This window comes from Hemiscyllium ocellatum, chromosome 30, assembly GCF_020745735.1.
Source record: "Hemiscyllium ocellatum isolate sHemOce1 chromosome 30, sHemOce1.pat.X.cur, whole genome shotgun sequence".
In the NCBI taxonomy this organism is placed as follows: domain Eukaryota; kingdom Metazoa; phylum Chordata; class Chondrichthyes; order Orectolobiformes; family Hemiscylliidae; genus Hemiscyllium; species Hemiscyllium ocellatum.
The window spans coordinates 29,306,522-29,326,437 of NC_083430.1; the positions used below are offsets into that span (position 1 = coordinate 29,306,522).

Genomic DNA, 19,916 nt, shown 5'->3' on the forward strand with positions numbered 1-19,916 from the left:
CTGCAGTGCCCATTGGAGGTGTCCCTTCCAGATACACAACACTCCCCAAAACAATGTAAAATTCTCTTCCTGGGTTTCACCAGCACCCTGATAATTGCAGACTGAAACCAGCCTCTCCAGGGCCTACCAGCCTCTCCCCAAGGTGGCACTGTGCTTACATTTTATTCCAGGCTGCATCAGGGTATGTCCCCTTCAGAGACTGCCTGTAGTGTCAACAGTGGCCACTTCTCATGTGGCATTCCTGGGACAAAGCAGTTATCAGTCATTTGGTTGGAACTGTTTCCCTGAGGTGAGATGTCATGTGTGATATTCTTGCCTTAAGCCAGTTAGTTAATCAACCAATGGCTGTAGGGCAAGGTAAGCTAATAGCGGTGAGGAAACAGGTCCAGGCAGCAGGCTGTGGAGGGGGTCGTTACGGCCGACTGCCTGCCCCTCTTCCGCGGTTACATTAGAGTCCGGGTGTCCTTGGAGAAGGAGCACGCAGTGTCCACCAACACCCTGGAGTTGTTCAGGGAGAGGTGGGCGCCGCAGGGAGTGGAGTGCATCATTTCCCCTCCAACTCTATTTTGATTTAGTCCCTGCCTTCCCCTTCACTGTCTGATCACACAGCATTGCCCCTTGATGTGAAGGGCACTGCTTGTCACAGGCCACTCAGGTGTTTCCTTTCTTCCTGGTGGTGGAAAATTAAATAAAGATTTGTGCACTTTGTGTCTCTCACTGTGTCTCACACTTGCACACACACCATGGGTGCTGGGGAAAATAAGCACTACCGCAGTTAGGCGGTAGTGCGGGGGTAAAGAAAAAAAAAAGATAAACGGGGACGTCCCTTCAAGAAAAAAATAATAGAGGTGAGGATTTTGCAGCTCCGCTTCTCCCAACACACAACAGCACGTGTACACTGCACTCACACAGACAGACAGATCAGTGTAAGGAAAATGCTCCTGCTCCATTCCTGATTTTGCCCTTACAATTGTTTCCAACTCCTCCTTGCTGTTGCTCCTGGTTTTTCTCCAGCTTCCCATGTTGGGGGCAGGCATTTCTCAACCGGCTACCTGCCTATAGCTTTCACAAGGCTGTTAGGCTTGTATTTTGGGCAAGGATCAATGCTAATTGTATTTGTATTTGAACGTGTTGCAGTTGTCAAGATATGGTTCCCAACTGTGTCCCATGGGTTCTTCAGCAGATATTGGTTTGGCAGGGCCAGAAATCTCCACAAACCTACTCTGCTGAGTATCCACCTCATGGCACCTGCTGATCAGCAAACCCGTTGTCTCAAAGACTAGGCATCTCCGCAAATATAAGCAAAACCCTGAGTTCCCATTCTTTGTTTTGATTGGATGCTGGAAATCAGGTCTTTCTGTTGGTCACCATTGACCTCAACTGAGGATTGAAGAAGATTGTGCTGATAGTGGGGTGCTCTGCTTTGATTGGTCAGCCTTTCAACCTTAGCATGTACAGACCCGAGAGCCAGGTGACTATTTTGGAAACACACACCACTCACCCCACTCCACCCCATCCCCTCGCCCCAATAAATCTGAGGCTGCTGATTGACACTCCCATTGATTTAAAATTCCCACTTTTTGTTCTGACTTTGAGACTTGACAGAGAATCATAGAGATGTACAGCATGGAAACAGACACTCCAGTCCAACCCATCCATGCTGACCAGATATTCCAACTCAATCTAGTCTCACCTGCCAGCACTTGGTCCATGTCCCTCCAAACCCTTCCTATTCATATACCCATCCAAATGTCTCTTAAATGTTGTAATTGTACCAGCCTCCACCACTTCCTCTGGCAGCTCATTCCATACACATACCACCCTCTGCGTGAAAAAGTTGCCCCATAGATGTATTTTATATCTTTCTCCTCTCACCCTAAACCTATGCCCTCTAGTTCTAGACTCCCCCAGCCCAAGGAAAAGACTTTGCTTAATATCAGGTTTATTAAAGGCCTGTCCATAGCTGACAGAAATTGTGACCACCTGGATTTCTAATCTGTTGCAGTTACTTCAGGGGGATTTCTTTTACAGGATGAAACTGTTTTATTGATGTTTTGCAATTTCTCAGACAGAGCCAACTTTACCTTATTTCTATTGCTCTGTCTAGTATAATCCACGATATTGTGTCTTCAGTGTGAGATGACTGGCATGAACGATATACTTGTGATTCTTATTTAATAAGTCATTCTTAATGTGACTATTTCCTCTATTTATCACTCATCCCAATTTGCCCCGAGAGAATGGTAATGGACTGCATTATCTTTTTATATTCTATATTGATGTCCATTCTCTTAGGTTATTTTTAGAGATTTGAATCTCTGGCTTCCATTCTAATCCAACCATTATTGTATTTACAATATTAAAATACTGTACTGAATGCAAGTCAAAGATATTGAAGTGATAATTACTTCCCTTGGATGAAAATGCATTTATTTTGAGGTCTACTGTATAAAACAACTCTACTACATTAAGTAGTCTTGGCTGGCTTCTTGCACGTAAAGACTCTGATTATTTGAAATTAAAATGAGGTAATGTGGCTGCACCAATAAACATCCTTGGATTATTTAAACAGCAAATTTTTTTAAAATTATTACAAAGTCGAAAGGAAATAGAATAAAATGCAAAAAAAAGAGAAAAAATTTATAAATTGCCATACCATGGCACCTAAGTTAATGACAGAAATCGTAAATAATAAGAAAAAAAAATGACTCATCATTCCACTTACGGTATTATTTGTTAAGTTATTAATAAACAATCTGTCAATAAGTATCCCCAAATTGAACCATTTGAGGGTCCCCAGATTATAGTGACCCAGTTAAAGCAAGGTATTTTGATACATGTCAATACATGCTGTGTTTTGGTTAACTGTCCATAATGGACTGATGGAATTTCAGACTGGATAATTGCCCAGTTTGCTATTACCCATCCAATTAAATATTAAACTTGCAGCTTTATATTGGTTGCTTTGATTCTTGATTTATAAATTTCACACTCCAGCTTATTACATGCTTTCCCAAAGAGAAATGAGGGGAGTTGAAGAAACATCATTGTGTGCTCATTTACTTAATTATACCCACAAAGAATTCCAATAAATCTGTTAGATATGACTCGACTACTGAAGGCGCTTGGCTTTATTCTCAGTGGATGCTTTCGAATTGTTTCATTGTTTCGTAGATTCCAGAATTGTAACAGTATAAATGTTAAGCTGGTAGTGATATATTTCCCAGTACTCTGCAGATGACTGCAAATTTGAATTGCATCAGCTGTTTGTCTTTCAGTTCTCTACTCACGCCTGTGTTCAATGTGCAGAACCTCCCCTGCCAGGGCTCCTTCCTGTAGCCTTATTAATTATGCTGCTTTCAGATGAGGTCCACCTGCTGCTTTATGAATATGTAAAAAGGTACAAAGGAGCATTGAGAGAGCGCATGAAAATTAAATGATGAGCATTCAAAATGTCTCATGGCTGCCAAACTTAATACAATAAGTTTGACCTCGCCGTAATGAAATATTATTAAAGTGGCCAAATATTCTGAATTTTCAATCCTATTTAAAGTTGAAGTCCAGTTCCAGATAAAGGTTGTTGCTTTAAATGTTTGCTCAGTTTTTCTCTCCACAAATGTTTCCTGACCTGCTGAGCATTGCCTGCATGTTCTGATTTTACTCCAGATTTCCAACCTTTGTGTTATTATGTTTTTGCCATAATATTGAAGTTGAGTGGCTTCTGGAGGAGACTGCTCAAACAGCTCGGTTCTTCCATAATAACCCAAGACAGCAGTGTCACTCGTTTCAAGCTTGAGCTATACTTAATTAGTTATGAGTTTTGATCTATTTAACTCTGATGCCTACAGAATGAAAGGGTGCAGGATTGCCTCCTGTCCATCTTATGAGTGTATGAACAGAGAGTCAAATAATAGCCCTGCAGTGAGAAAGAGAGAGTCAGATAATACTCCCTCCTCAGATGGTAGCTACTACCATTAGACAATGCCTTGCCCAGACAAGTTATCACAGCTTGTGAACGCCTGAGTGAAATCACAGTATATATCTTCTCAACAAAAAATGCAACATCAGAAGTGTTCACAGCGTTCTGTGACATTTTTCTCATGAAATTGCTTTTCACCTTCCCCTATCTTGCATGTTGTATGCAAACTTTTCAAGCAAACCAATGTGAGGCAATTGCAGGCAGCTAGGAAGTGACTGAAAGAGTTAAACATAAATGCACATTCGTGGTATGTGTTGACGTGTACTTGGCCACAGATTTGAATGAACAAACAACAACATTATGAAGAAGAGTCACTGATGTGAAATGCCTTCCAGAAAGGACAATTGAAGCCAAAACTCTGGAATCATTGGTGAAATAGTTCAATGACGGAATGTAAGCTCTCTTCAATTAATGGGATAAAGTTCTCATCTGAATCTTTTAATGTCTGATAAGGAGTCATAAATATTTTACATAGTATTAATGTATTTCTTTAGTAAGATTGTGAGACCATTTAAACTCCAGACAAACTTAATTCTACTTCAAACCAGTCAAATTTAAATTGTTTATTTATTCCTATTTACTTTTGAATAGTTTTTAGCAATTTATGAAGACTTCTAGCTTGAAATAAATGGGATTACCACAGCTTGGCTTTTGTGAAAAGCTTTTGAAGAAGCATAATCTTGTTACATCCCAGCAGTTTGCTCAATAAAATCCTTTGCTGAGATTTATCAGGTATTAAATATAGTGCAGTGGTCTTTTAAAAAGCCACCACTTGCAACATCAATCAGCAACAATGTCATTATCCTGATGGTGAGGTTAGTATCTGAAACAAAGAATGCTAAAGGCTTTGAGCTTTGGTGCCTCAAGTTATCTTAGATTGCTGGGGTACAGTTACTGGTGCTGTTTTCCATTCCAGAAAATAGAATTTAAAGCTCTCACCATGGAATTCATAATCAGCATTATATTAATGATAGATTGCACAAAAAAGTCTGTCAAGTCACTACTTGACAACCAGTGTTGCTAAGGCATTAATGACAAAAAGATGCATTGGATGACATATTTTTGTCATTAACTTTTAATAATAGCAGACTCAGTAATTGTCTGCTGTCAATTCCAGTCGGACATCCCATTGCACTGTAACAAGAGTAGACCATTCAACCTCACTCTCTTCCCCACACCACCCTCTCCCCTTCCTGTTGCATATTCCTGTTGGATTATGGCTGATTTGTGCATCAATAGTATTACAATCTCCTTTGACATTGCCTGGCATATTGAAACTATTGATCTCAATCCTGAACATTTTAGTTCACCTTGCATTTATAATATTGGGGATAAAGAGAGTTTGAGATTTCCTCTTCCCAATATGCAAAAGTACTTACTGTTTTTATTTCTAAATGAGCAGTAAAGGTTTAACATTCAAACATATAAATAGTAAGCGCTACGCCAGTAGTGATGCAAGTGATGATATGATAGAGGGACCTTAAAGAGACAGGTCACTGTGTTGACCTTGTGCTTAGTCTGAGTGTAAACAGTTTACAGAATGTTGAATAAAATGTAATCTTAGCAAGACCACAGACCCAGCAATCTCTCAAACAATGGGTGCTCTACAAGACACACCGCCACAATAATGAATTAGCTAGCTCTAGTTTTAAGATTAGGTCTCTCCAAGAAATGGGTTCTGTTGAGTGTACTGAAATCTTTTGTATTATTTAAAATGTCTCTGGCGCTTGGTCTTCTAAACACAAATGAGTCCAAAGCAAGAATTTACCTGGTCTCAGAATGTAATACTTTAAGACCTGGTATTTTTTGGGAAATCTCTGCTGTATGCTTGTCAAAGCCTTCCAGCGGTATGGTCCCAACTCTGAAACTATTACTCCAAACAGAGTAAAATCTGCCGTTTATGGAAGATAAAGGTAGCTACCTCATATTTATGATAGTGACCTGATATTCCATTCACTGTCTTGATTGTTTCTATTAACATCTGTACACTGCATTTTAGTAACTTTTGGACTTGGACACTCAAATCACTTTGTTTCTCCACAATTCCTGGATGACTTCCCTTCTCTTCAATACTGAATCATTGACAGTAACAATATTGCCCGCAATCTCAGCATGCCTCTGTGTGTCCTTGTATACACTCTTGCTTTGGTGTTGAAAAGGGGGAATGAATTCTATTAAATTCTTCAATAATTAAGGAAATGTTTCTATGCTGAGTAGCTGTTTCATAATTTTCACACTCTGCCTTGTTTTACCTTCGGCATTCTTCCGTGGGACAGTAATGAAGCAGGTATTTGTGCAGGACTCCTGATGTCGATGACAGTCTGTGTTCACTATTCTCTATCATCTGAGAATTTGCTACTCTGTGAGAATGTGCATATCTTGGGAAAGGGTCAATTCAAGCCAGCAGTTCTGAAGTGCAAAATGGGATAATTAGTTTGTACAATTGTTCACTTTGTTTCCTAATCGTCCATATATGGTTCAGTGGTCTTACCAGTTGAGAGAAGGCCACACTGAACTTAGTCACTGGTGGCATCTGACAAGTTTTGATCACCTTAACTTCAAAAATTTGGTTTGTTATATTGTCACTCCATCAAAATGAGATTTTCCACTGAAGTTGTTTTTGTTTTTGTATTGATAAGGGGCTTGGTGGTCAATGATGTGGAGGTCCTTTGTACAGCTAGGTACCTCCAACATAAACTGATGAATGATCATAATTTTCAACGTTGGGTCAAAGTTTCCTTCCAAGGTGCAGAATGGTGTTGGGCTCACTACTCCAGACTGGAGAGTGTGGTGCTGGAAAAGCACAGCAGGCCAGGCAGCATCCAAGCCCTTCCTCAGGATTAGATTGGATTACTTACAGTGTGGAAACAGGCCCTTCGGCCCAACAAGTCCACACTGACCCGCCAAGCGCAACCCACCCATACCCCTACATATGCCCCTTACCTAACACGACGGGCAATTTACATGGCCAATTCACCTGACCCGCACATCTTTGGACTGTGGGAGGAAACTGGAGCACCCGGAGGAAACCCACGCAGACACGGGGAGAACGTGCAAACTCCACAGGGATTACTATCTGATTGCCAGGACAGACTGGAGAAAGGCTTATCTCAGTTCTCTAGAACTTCATCTCAAGTTGTTTTGTTAAATATTAGGGCCTCATTCCTCATGTCTTACACCTCCATCATTTCCAATTTATGCTAGTCCATGCCCCATGTTCACTAACTTTTTTTTTGCAGCCCCTTTACCTACTTGTATTTATTGAGATTAAATAAAATGAAGATTTAAATATATTACAGTTTTTCAGTAAAACAAAAGAAACTTGCATCCAGGAAAACCCATTCCCTCAACTATCTAAACTCTGAGGAAAACAGATTTGTATTCATAATCCCATATTAAAAACAGTGAAACTTTTAATAACCTCTTTCAGATGTCAATCAGTTTATGAGCTTACAGTTCCACTGCCAGGTTAATTGTAGGTTGTGCAAAGCAGCCAGCTATTAATAAAAAATTTAATGATGGCTTTTGAGGTAATGTCAACATACAACCAGTGTAATTGCTGGAATAGTTTTTTTTCCACACAAATGGAAATAGGAAAGCTTTTTGTTTAATATTTAATAATATTGGGGATTTAAATAATTTAATACATTGTACATATCTTATCGGCCTTCCTTAAGCATTTACTTCTTTCTAAAGTTGTGACTTCCACAGTGCAGTATTGAACCCTTGCCACTATAAAAATAGGGTCTGATTGAATTCAGTACAAAGTGTCCAAATTTCTCCCCTGAATGACACTATTGACCTCCTCCCTTTGGTGAAATGAGGGTGGGATTTATATATCTAGGTCATGTGCACCACTTTTAAAGGTCTGTGGAATCTTCACAATTCTGACAAAATCTACCCCGTGAACTCTGTTTCTCTATCCACAGACTCTGCCAGATTTCATGCGTATTTCCAACATTTTCTGCTTTCATTTCCAACATGAACTTATTGTATTTATTAAATCTCCTTGATGGAGGAGAACCATTTGGAACCCATTTGCCCAATGGCCAGGTTTAATGTGCTGGCAAGTTTGTATTGGGTTTGCTGCAAGTTGCCTGAGATTTGGCAGTCTGTGTCCATCTAAACTCGGTGCATTGACAACTGGAATGAATTCCATACCACAGAGGAAGGAATGGTGCGATTGGCTCAAATGTTGATTTCCTCCCTTTTGTCTGTGGGTTTGAATATTATCAATTTTGATAAAGGTTAACCACTTTCTGACTGCCAGCTGAAGTGAACTTGGATAACTTTGGTTTTGGTTTGGGTGTTGCGAGTTTCCGATATAGTATCATTGTCTGCTGTCCCTCGACTCGAAGCTGATGGCTGATCAGCATTCCAAAATCCTTCCAGAGTCTTCATATGACTAAAACAGGCTAGATATTTGGGTACCTGTAGATATTTGGGTACCTGAGACAGAATGTCCCTGAAGACAGTTGGATCTGGAGTGCAGGATTTGCCTCATTTTCTTTCCTCCCCTGCTGCTGATCTACCTCATTGTTTGGGACATTTGGTTTCCAATTGTGATGCAGCTCGATGGACAAGTTGTTGCCTTATTGAATGATTTAGAACACACTCCTTTCAGAGAAAACCACAGTGTAACTTCATAGTGTTCCCTGGAGCTCTAGCTATTTATGAGCTAAGAAAATTGGAGGTGAAGAGTAAAATTAGTTTTTCAGCCGTCCAGACTGTGTCCAGTCCTTTATTATTGAACTTGAAAGCATTTTACCTGTGCGCCTCCAGAGCCGGCTACAAAAAGGACACTGGTCTTTGTTTTACAATTCTCCCATTGAATCGGGAGAGACCAAGGCATTGCTGATACACTGTGCAGCTCTCACTGCAGCACACGAGGGTGTTGATGAGAACTACTGCGCACTAGGATAGAAAGTCTTTCCTCTCAAACACTCACTGTCGTATATTTGAGGGAGGCCTATCTGGCACACTTGGTTTGGAATCGGACCTAGCAGAAGTGGGTACTGCAGATGCTGGAGGCTAGAGTCAAGATTAGAGTGGTACTGGAAAAGCGCAATGGGTCAGGCAGCATCTGGGGAGCAGGAAAATTGACGTTTCGGACAAAAGCCCTTCATCAGGTATTGGACCTCCTTGTCATTGGTGGTGTTTTAAAAGAAGTGTTTTGTTATTCTAATCAGTTCATCATGTGTGTGGAAAAGCCAGCATCAACTGCCAATCATAATCACAATTGAACTGTGAGATTTGCAAGGCCACTTTAGAAGGCAGTCCATAATCTGTTACATTGCTGTGGGTCTTGGATTCACACGTCAGCCACATTGGATAACAAGGACAGACATCCTTCTCTAAAGGACATCCAGAAACTCAACTGGTTTGTTAATGATCAATGTTCAAGTCATAGAGTGATACAGCATGGAAATGTGTGTAAATCCTGCCTCTCAGAATCCCTCCCAACAACTTGGTCACCACTGATGTCAGATTGGAACAAAAATTTAAAGCGTATGGGATTCGGGGTGGACTGGCTTGTAGATACTAAACTAGCTTGGTCATAGAAGACAAAGTGGTCAAAGTTAAAAATCACACACACCAGGTTATAGTCCAACAGATTTAATTGGAAGCACACTAGCTTTTGGAGCGACGCTCCTTCATCAGGTGATTGTGGAAGGCTTAATCATAACACAGAATTTATAGCAAAAATTTGCAGTGTGATGTAACTGAAATTATACATTGAAAAATTGATTGTCTGTTAAGCCTTTCATCTGTTAGAATACAGTGATAGTTTCACTTCTTTCATGTGTAAATCACAAAACCCTTTTTTTTAAAGTTGCATTCTATAGTCCTTCAGTTTATAGTCCTTCATCAGGTGGTTGTGGAATGTAAGATCATACGACACACATTTATAGGAAAAGAATACAGTGTGATGCCACTGAAATGATATATTGAAAAAAACTGAATTGTTTGTTAAGTCTTTCATCTGTTAGAATGACCATGTTAGTTTTGGTTCTTTCATATCTAAATCCCAGAACTGTTTGAAAGTTGCATTCTCAAGTTAGTTTTAACAATAGGTGCCATTCAGCTCAGATACTGCACTGAAGGCGTGAGGTTAAAGTCTGTTTGTGTCCCAATGTTCAGACTGATTCTATTTCTGAGGTGAAATTTACAGAATGCATTTATGCAGTTTTTGAGCAAAATAAAATGTAATTCTGCAAGTACAAATTCACCCTACAAGCTATATGTGTGTACGTGCAGGGGAGTCAATGAGTGTGAGCATGTGGGTGTGTGGGGAAGGGGGTGGTGAGTGTCTGTGAGAGAGTGTGTGTATGGGTATGCGTGTGAGTATAATGAGGTATAAGTCTCTGAGAGGGTGTGAATGTGGGTCAGAGTATGGAGGGTGTATGTGTGAGCGTATGAGGAGAGCTTGTGTATGAGGGCGGGTCTACGTGAATGTGTCTGTGTGTGTGGGCTTGTGTGAGAGCGTGTATAGTGCAGTGGGGTCACCTGTAGTGTGACATGAACCCAAGGTCCCGGTTGAGGCCATACCCATGGGTACTAAACTTGGCCATCAGCATCGACTCGGCCACTTTGTGTTGTTGCCTATCCCAAAGACTGCCTTGGAGGATGGTTACCTGAAGGTCCTAGGCCGAATGTCCCAGATTGCTGAAGTGTTCCCTGACTGGGACGGAATATTCCTGGCCGGTGATTTGTTGTGCAGTGTCCACTCATCCATTGCCAGAGCCTCTGCTCAATCTCGCTGATGTACCATGTCTTGTGGCATCCTTGCCTGCAATGTATGAGATAGACAGCATTGGCCAGGTCACATGTATACCTGCTGTGTACATGATGGGTGGTGTCCTCACGTATACTGGTGGTGTCTGTGTCGACACTCTGACACGTCTTGCAGCGACTGCTGTGAAAGGGTTGTATGGTGTTGCCCTGAAGGCTGGGCAGTCTGCTGTGAACAATGATCTCTTTGAGGTTTGGTGGTTGTTAAAAGGTGAGAAGTGGAGATGTGGGCAAGTCTTGATGAGGTGCTAATCCTCATCGATAGTGTGTCGCAGGCTGCGAAGAACAAGCATAGTTTTCGGCTTCCGGGAAGTATGGGACAATGAAGGGTAACCTACCGGTTACAGCTCCTGAGAAGGTCATTACAGTTTCTCGCTGTGGCACGCCAGAACTGGCGGTCAATGATTGAGCATTGTACCCCATTCTTATGAGGGCGTCCTTGAGCATCTTCAGGTGTCCATCACATTTCTCCTCATCTGAACAGATCCTGTGTATGCGTAGGGCTTGTCCACACGGGATGGCTGTTTTAGGATAGCAGTGGAAGGGTGTTTTTTCAGAATGGAGACTGGTAACTGATGATTTTCCACAGGATTCCGGTTTCGGTCCTCTGTTGTTTATAGTTTATACAAATGATCTGGAGGAAAATTGTGGGTGATCTGACTGGTAAGTTTATAGATGACGCGAAGATTATTGGAGTTGCTAATAGTCCCGACGGTTTTGAAAGGATACAACAGGATATAGAAAGATTGGTGACTTGGGCACAGACGTGGCAGGTGGAGTTTAATCCAGACAAATGGAGAACCAAATTTAGATGTGAATTATACTGTAATTGGCAGAATCCTTAGTAACATTCACATACAGACAGATTTGAGTGTGCAGGTCCAGACTTTCCTCAAAATGGCAACACAGATGGCCAAGGTGATTAAGACGTCGTGTGGCATAGCCACCCTGCTGGAAGGACATGAAAGCTTTAGAGAGAGTACAGGGAAGGTTCACCGGGATGGTGCCTGGTCTCGAGGGCATTGACTATGATTAAAAGGACTCTGATTGTTTTCATTGGAAAGACGGCGGCTGAGAGGAGACCGGGTAGAGGTCTACAAAATCATGAGAGGCATAGCTAGATGGATAGCTAGGGGATTTTTCTCTGGGTCAAAGTTTCAATTACAAGAGAGTACAGGCTCAAGGAGAGAGGAGGAACGTTTAAGGGAGGTGTGCAAGGGAAGTTTCTCACGCAGAGTGTGTTCGGAGCGTGGAACGCACTACTAGAAGAGATGGTGGAAGCAGGCATGTTGGTGACATTTCATGGAATCATCCAGATGACTATTAATAGTGAGGGAATAGAGGTATATGGACTGAATATGGGCAGAAGGTTTGGCGTTTAGTTCAGTTAGGGCATAATGCTGAGCACAGGCATGGAAGGTCGAAGGGCCTGGTCCTGTGCTGTACATCTCTTTTGTTCTTCTTGGACTCAACGGTCTGTAGTTCCCAGGTTTCTCCTTGCAGCTATTCCTAAATAAAGGCACAATGTTAGCCACCCTCCCTACTTCCAGCACCTCATCCATGTCTATAGATGATAAAAAATATCTCTTCTGGGCCCCATAATTTCATAATCGCCATTACTTTCAATTTTAATTATCAATGCCAGATCTTTATTGCTTAAATTAAAATTCCACTCCTCCTGCCATGAAGGGACTTGGACTCATATCCCCATTGCTTTGGCCTGGATGTCTAAATTGATGGCTATGTGTCCCCAATTTGCTGGTGAACTACAAGAATTGCTCCTTTAGTATAGATGAGAGGTGGAATATTTGATTGACCAAGTCTGGGCCGATATGTGTTTTATTTTGGCAGCATCCAATGGCAGGCCAAGTCTTGTATGTACAATTGAAGAAATTTGAGAGTCATTTGCAAATCTGGTGTTGAGTGAGCAATGACTCAGCAATTGTCCACAAACAGCAGGTTGTGTATGTTCTCGGTGGCCAGTTTTGTTTTGACACTGAGCCGACTGAAGTTAAAATGTTTTCTTTCTCGGCAGTATTTAATACTCTCACCACAAGGTAGTTGAGTTTTGAGGTGAATGACGGATTGTAAGTACTGTGGGAACTATCAGACAGTCTTGTTTGACTTGGTTTAGATTTTAAAGTCACCTGTTTCAATCTCCCACTCAACAGTTACAGACGTCATCATGCAGCAGTTGTAGGCAACCCTGCAATTACTTGCCTGATGAAGTGATGAAATGTACAGATTTCAGCACAAACATTAATGCTTCAGAAATCTAATGGATGTTGGGGGAATGCTACTTCTCTATCGAGCTTGGACTAAAAAATGATCATTCAAACTGATTTTTGTTTCAATGCAAGAAAAGATGCACATCGGTGCCAGTTTTCACTCCATCGCTCCACACTGTCGCTGAGTAATTTTACAACAGTTATGTTTTGATCATTCATGAGTTATCAGTCTTGCTAGTGGGGACATGAATCATCCCTCTAATTTTATGTGATGTCTGTTTCAGCTACAAGTTACCATCAGCTACCCGCAAAGAGAAATCCAACAGCACCACTGAAATACTGGCATTCTGCTTTGCCTAATTCATTGGTGAAAGATGGGTTTTTCCATGTTTTGTTGATGGATTCCAGGGACAGCAAATCATTAAATAATGGAGAGTGACTCATTCCAACATGCACTTTTGAGATCTATGAAATATGACCCCCTGGTCACAAGTTAGTCATTGCTAAACTGTTTAGGTTCACTTAGTGGTATTTTAAATGTAGTCATTTTAGGTGCAACTGGCTTAATATTTTAAAGCTACCTGTTTACAAAGCTACAGTTCACAGGCTGTTGACAAACAATTCTGAGCTGTAAGGTGTGATGATGTGTTACTCCATCATCTTCACTGACTACATCTTGTGTGCAAAGAGCTTTGTTTAGTTCTTAAAAGCTTATGGTAACCTGAGTTTTGAATAGATTCCATTTTTTGTGCTCTTAAATCTGAAACAGAATTAATCATTAGCAGGCTGATAGACCAATATTTTGTTTCTTATGAAATGGCTTGTGAAATTGGCTATATCCTCAAATTGATATGAATGACTCACTCTACCAGTTCCAAAACTCGGCAACCTTATACATCAGTAGCTGTTGCATTCTATGACCAGTGTCATAAGGACGTGGGGTACTGAGATAAAGGGGGTGTGAAATGGAGTGGTGAGCCTGTGGAATTCCTCCAAAGAAAACAATTGAGGCTAAAACATTAAAGTTTTTTTTTAAGTGGGAGTTATTTATAGTTCTGAGGGCTAAAGGGATTAAAGGGTATGGGGAGGAAGCAGGAGCAGGCTATTCAGATGGTTGATCAACCATGATCATATTGAATGGTGGAGCAAAAGCTAAATGGCTTACTCCCACTCCTACTTGCTATGTCTCTCTTTCTTTGACGGTTAAGCCAACCAGGATTTCAGACATTGGATCTTAAATTCCCAATAGTTCCTGCACACCTCAGAGGAGTGGGTGTTCAAAATCTCTGTCAAAATTTACAAAAGCTAAAGAAGGGTCACTGGACCTGAAACATTAGCTTTGCTTTCTCTCCAGAGCTGGACTTCCTGCTGAGTCTTTCCAGCAATTTCTGTCATTGTTTCTGATTTCCAGCATCCACAGTTCTTTGTTTTTTTTTCTGTCCACCAAAATTTGGAGTGCGTTCAAACACATAGAGTTGCCCTTGGACAGAGAATTCAATGGGATACACCCCTGATATTTTGATTCTGAAAGAGCACAGGCAAGTAATATAAGAATGTTAGACAAATTCAAGTGCCTAATGCTGTTCTGTGCCTGTCAGTATTTCCACACTTACATCTACAGGCAGCAAGGGATGTGCAGAAGCTATAGTTCCTATTGAAACAGGGTAGACATTTGCAACACTGAGATATATAAATGCCTGACCCCCAATTGTAATGTTGGTCACCCTTTAGACCTTAATGCATCTGCCTCTTTAGAACATAGGGAACTTTAAGCGTCAGAGTTGGCAGAGAGTATGAGAGCTTAACTCCTAAGGGCAAGCTGCAAAAACTTGGTTTCTATTCCTTCATGTTTAGAGGTTTCGGGGTTGAGTTAATGAAGGAAGTTAAAATGCTTAAAGGTTTGTAAAGAGTCGATGCAAAGTAACCATTTCCTCTGGTGGAGGAATCATGAGTGAGGAACCATTTAGGAGTAAAATCAGGATGGCCCTTTTCACACAAAGTTGTGGAAATCTGTAATAGGACAAAGCTGGTGTGAAAACTGGAACTTCCAAAAATGAGATCAATGCCTATTTTTAGGCAGTGGTAGCGAGAGATGGGAAATGAAGATATAAAATAATCATGATCTAACTGAATGGTAGTTTAGGTTTAAGAGACAGATGGACCTACTTTTGTCCCTATGTTCCTGGAAAGAAAATTGTGTCTTTACCACATCGAGGTCTATAACTGCCTCGAAGTTGATGTAACCTGATGTAACCAATGGTTGAAACAATTGACTGCTGTCTTCAACTAGTCTTGACTTTCTTTGAGCTGAAATTGTGTTGCTGGTTAAAGCGCAGGAGGTCAGGCAGCATCCAAGGAACAGGAAATTCGACATTTCGGGCATAAGCCCTTCATCAGGAATGGCTTTCTTTGAGCCATGATACAAGGCAGACTATCAGAGATGGTGCCTTGGAGCAGTGCCTCACCTGCTTTGCAAGCGTATAATGCAAAGCCATATTTCCTTTAGCATTCATCAGATGTGTGTGCTGTTCTAAGCTAGGATATCATTTTCATATTTAATGTGGATTCTCTTTCACTCCATTTTCCTTTTCACTTCTTATTCAATTCCCTCTTTAGCAGCGTGCAAATGTCTTCAGGTTCATTTTAAGCTTAATGAAAGGATTTCAATGTTTTTGTCACCCCATTCTGACAATTTTCTTTGATGGATGACTGCCCTGTAAGTTTCCTTTCGCTGTAATTTTCTCCTGTTGTGTAATCTGCATCCATCCAATTGTGACGCTGGAACTACTCTAATCAGCTGATCTTGGACAATTCTGTGCATACCTCCTTCTGTCTAAAGTCCCATTTTTAACAATTTGGATCTGAAAACCCATTTCAGAAAGTTATTAACATTATGACTTGCATTTATTTGGATAACCCTTGTAATAACTTCCCGAAATTTTTGGCAAGCACATTTATCAAATGTCAAAGTAGTGTCTTTATCACAATAGATTGAAAATCCCTTAAAAAAGGAAATTTGACTTAAGATTGAAGGCCTTTTCTGCTGGGAGACTTTGGAAGAGATTGACTGATATCTGTAAAAAATTTTGAAGGAACTCAAATTATATAAAGAAGGATGCTTGGAATAAATATGCAGAAGAATGTTTTGGAACAAATCTCTGAACCTAAACATTATAATTACTTCCTAGAGCAATCAATGAAGCGTGGACAAGTTGATTTTTTTTCTCTTGAAGAACAAGATAGCTGAAAGGAATAACTAGCTCATCAAAGTATGAAGCTGGTGTTAATCTAAAGTTTGTTATCCAAAGCTGCTTTATGAATAAAATATGCTTCATCATTTTCCATGTGTTGATTTCCAGCTTCAGGTTAGCAATTCCATCATTCCCCTACAAAAACAAAGACTATATTTCCTTTTTTAAAAAGGACAGTCATTAGCCTGGGCTATACCATCTAAGATATGTTTCCTGAGTTTCGAAGTACTGTTTTCCTTCTAATGCTCGTCAGATATCCATGCAGTGTATAAACAATGTGCAAACAATTAAATACAACAAATTTTAGAATTGAGGTCGGTTGAGGCTGGGGTGGTGGTGCAGGAAGATACATTAAGAGCGTTTAGGGGATGTTTACATAAGCACACGAATATGCAAGGAATAGAGGGATTTGGAACAAGAGCAGGCAGAAAGGATTAGTTTAATTTAGCATCATGTTTGGTACAACATTGTGAGCTGAAGGACCTGTTCCTGTGCTGCACTGTCCTATGTTCTATCCTAACTAATGTTTTGGACTAATCATAATATTACTGGAATAATGACTGTATTGGTTTTGAGGAGAATAAAATAGGTTGACTTTTTGATGAATAGTGTTGGATCTCCGTCTATAATGAAAAGCAACAATAACAACGCTCGTGTAGCACTTTTTAAAATGTAACCACAAGTTTTAAGCTGTTACAGATTGTCATTTCACATCAAGCCACACAAGGAGATTTTTGACTAGATCACCAATTGCTTGTTTTATTCATTCATGAAACGTGGCCTTCACAGGCTGGGCTAATATTCATTAACCCTACAGAAGTTGGGAATGAACTTACTGCTTGAACCGCTGTCATCCATTTGGTGTGGATAGGGAGGGAGTTCCAGGATTTTGATGTTATAAGAATGACATTATACCTCCAACTATGGATGGTGAGTGGCTTGGATAGAACTTACAGGTGATGGTATTCTCATGTATCTGCTCCCTTTGCTTCTAGATGATAGTAGGGTTTGTAAGGTGCTGTCGAAGGAGATTTGGTAAATTTCTGCACTGTGTCTTGTAGATGCTACTGAGCATCAGAGCTGGAGGGAGTGAATGTTTATCGATATGGTGCTAATCATTTGATTTGCTTTTTCTGAAAGATATCCAGCTTCTTGAGAATTGTTGGAACTGCACTCATCCAAGCAAATAGGGATCATTCCATCATACCTCTGACTTGTATATGGTGGGCAATCTTTGGGGAGTCAGGAGGTGAGTTGCAGACCACAGGATTTCTAGATTCTGATCTCTTTGAGCTACAGCATGTCGTCCAATTCAGTTTCTGGTCAGTGATAACCCCTAGGATGTTGATAGTGGGTATTCAGTGATGGTAATACCCAGGCCTTGTTGCATTTGAACATGGACTACTTCAGCAACCAAGGAGTCATGAATGATGATGAGCATTGTGCTATAAGAACATAAGAAATAGGAGTGGAATTAAGGCCGTTCGGCCCATCGAGTCCACTCCGCCATTTAATCATGGCTGATGGGCATTTCCATGCCACTTACCCGCACTCTCCCTGGAGCCCTTAGTTCCTTGTGAGGTCAAGAATTTATCAATCTCTACCTTGAAGCCATTTAAAGTCCTGGCCTCCACTGCGCTCCATGGCAATGAACTCCACAGGCCCATCACTCTCTGGCTGAAGAAATGTCTCCTCATTTCCATTCTAAATTGACCCCCTCTAATTCTAAGGCTGTGCCATGGGTCCTAGTATCCCCGCTTAATGGAAACAAATTCCCAGCATCCACCCTTTCTAAACCACACATTATCTTGTAAGTTTCTATCAGATCTCCCCTGTATTGTCAGTGAACATCACCACTTTTGACCTTACAGTGAAGGAAAGATTTTGAAGCAGCTGAAGATGAAGCAGCTGAGGAACTCATGTTCTGAAGCTGAGATGACTGACCTCCAACAGTAACCACCATTTCTCTTTGTGTTAGGTGTGACTCCATCCAGCAGAGAGTTTCCCTCTGATTGCTATTTGAGTTCAGTTTTGCTATCATAAGTCAAATGTTGCCCTGATATCAAGGGCAGTCAATTCCATCTCTGCACTGGAATTCAGTTCTATTGTCCATTTTGAACCAACACAAAAATGAGGTCAGGAGTGGCTCTGGTGGAACCCAAACTGGGCCTCACTGACAAAGTTAGTGCTGTGAGTAGGTGTTACTTGGTAGCACTGTTGATGGCCTCTTTCATCACTTTCCTGACGATCAAGAGTCGACTGAAGGGGAGGTAAGTTTTGTCTTGAGTTTTGTCTGTTTTCTTGGAATCATAGAATCCCTACAGTGTGGAAGCAGGCCATTTAGCCCATTGAGTCCACACTGACCCTCCAAAAAACATCCTAACCAGACCCACCCTTCTACGCTAATCCTGTAACCCTGCATTTCCCAGACCAACCCATCTACCTTACATATCCCTGGACATTATGGGCAATTCAGCATGGCCAATGTACTTAACCTGCACATCTTTGGACTGTGAGAGGAACAGGAGCACCCAGAGAAAACCCACGCAGACACAGGGGAAATGTGTAAATTCCACACTGGAGTCCAAGTACATTAAGAAATAACTCCACAGAGGCCAGTATGTTATTTATGCGTGGAGAGTCCTTGACACTGATCCAGTTTCCTCAGAGTGCTAAAATCTATGGCACTCCTCTTTTATTCTGTCAGTCAGGGCTCGCTGATAGTGGTTGATAATCTGGTCCAATCAGAGAATTCATCTTCTATGACGTCCACCTGGCTGACCTAATTACAATCACTACACATGACATGCAAGGGCAATTTTTCACATTGTCACTTAGATGCCTGTGTTCTGTCTTTACTAGACCAATCTGGCTAGGGGCATGGCAATCTCTGGAACACACATCTTCAGTTCTATTGCTGCATCTTTGTCATGACCCAGTGTCTTTAGGAGTTGCCTGATATCAAGTGAAGCAAATTGAATTGGCTGGAGACTAGCATCTGTGGATGGCTGGTGACCTCTGGAGGGATTAATCATTCAGTTGAATCTTCTGCAGGAAAACTGTTGCAACCATTATAGCCTTATCTTTCATACTGATGTGATCGGCTCTCCCATTATTGAGGTTGGGATATTTGGGGACCCACCTCCTATAATGAGTTATTTAATTGTCCACTACCATTCATGATTTTGGCAGATCTGCAGAGCTTGGACCTAATCTGTCAGGTGTGGCATTGGTTACCCCTGTTTATTGCTTGCTACTTACGTTGTTTGGCAGGCAAGTGGTCTTATCGTGTAGCTTCACCAAGTTGATACCAAACTTTCATGTATATCTTGTGTTATTCCTGGAATGGCTTCCTTCACTCTTCCTTGATACTACGGGGAACATGTTGGACCACGTAGTGGCAGATTGTGTTCAGCGACAATCTTGCTGATGGCCCACATCACCACATGATGCCCCAGTCTTGAGTTGCTAGATGTGTTCAAAGTCTATCCCATTTAGCCTGGGGTAATGCCACATAATATCATGGAGCGTATTTTCAACGTGAGGATGGGACTTTCCATCGATTTGACATGTGACAAGACATTCAAGGGTTTTAGTATCAGGATAGTTTAAGATTGAGAGTGGGGTGCTAGAAAAGTAGGTCGGGCAGCATCCGAAGAGCAGGAG

At 41.2% G+C, this 19,916-nt stretch overlaps 1 protein-coding gene across 2 annotated transcripts in view; it reads left to right on the plus strand.

Annotated features, from left to right (window-relative positions):
- Positions 1-19,916, plus strand: part of LOC132829818 (hippocalcin-like protein 1) — a 143,822-nt gene that overhangs the window by 56,167 nt on the left and 67,739 nt on the right. Inside the window, exon 1 of one of the 2 annotated variants that reach the window (XM_060847183.1) lies at positions 4,289-4,372. The exons of the other annotated variant lie outside the window; for it this stretch is intronic. The gene's annotated coding sequence lies outside the window, so the exon portion shown is untranslated. Of the gene's footprint in view, positions 1-4,288; positions 4,373-19,916 lie in introns of those variants that run through there. 2 annotated transcript variants of the gene reach the window in all.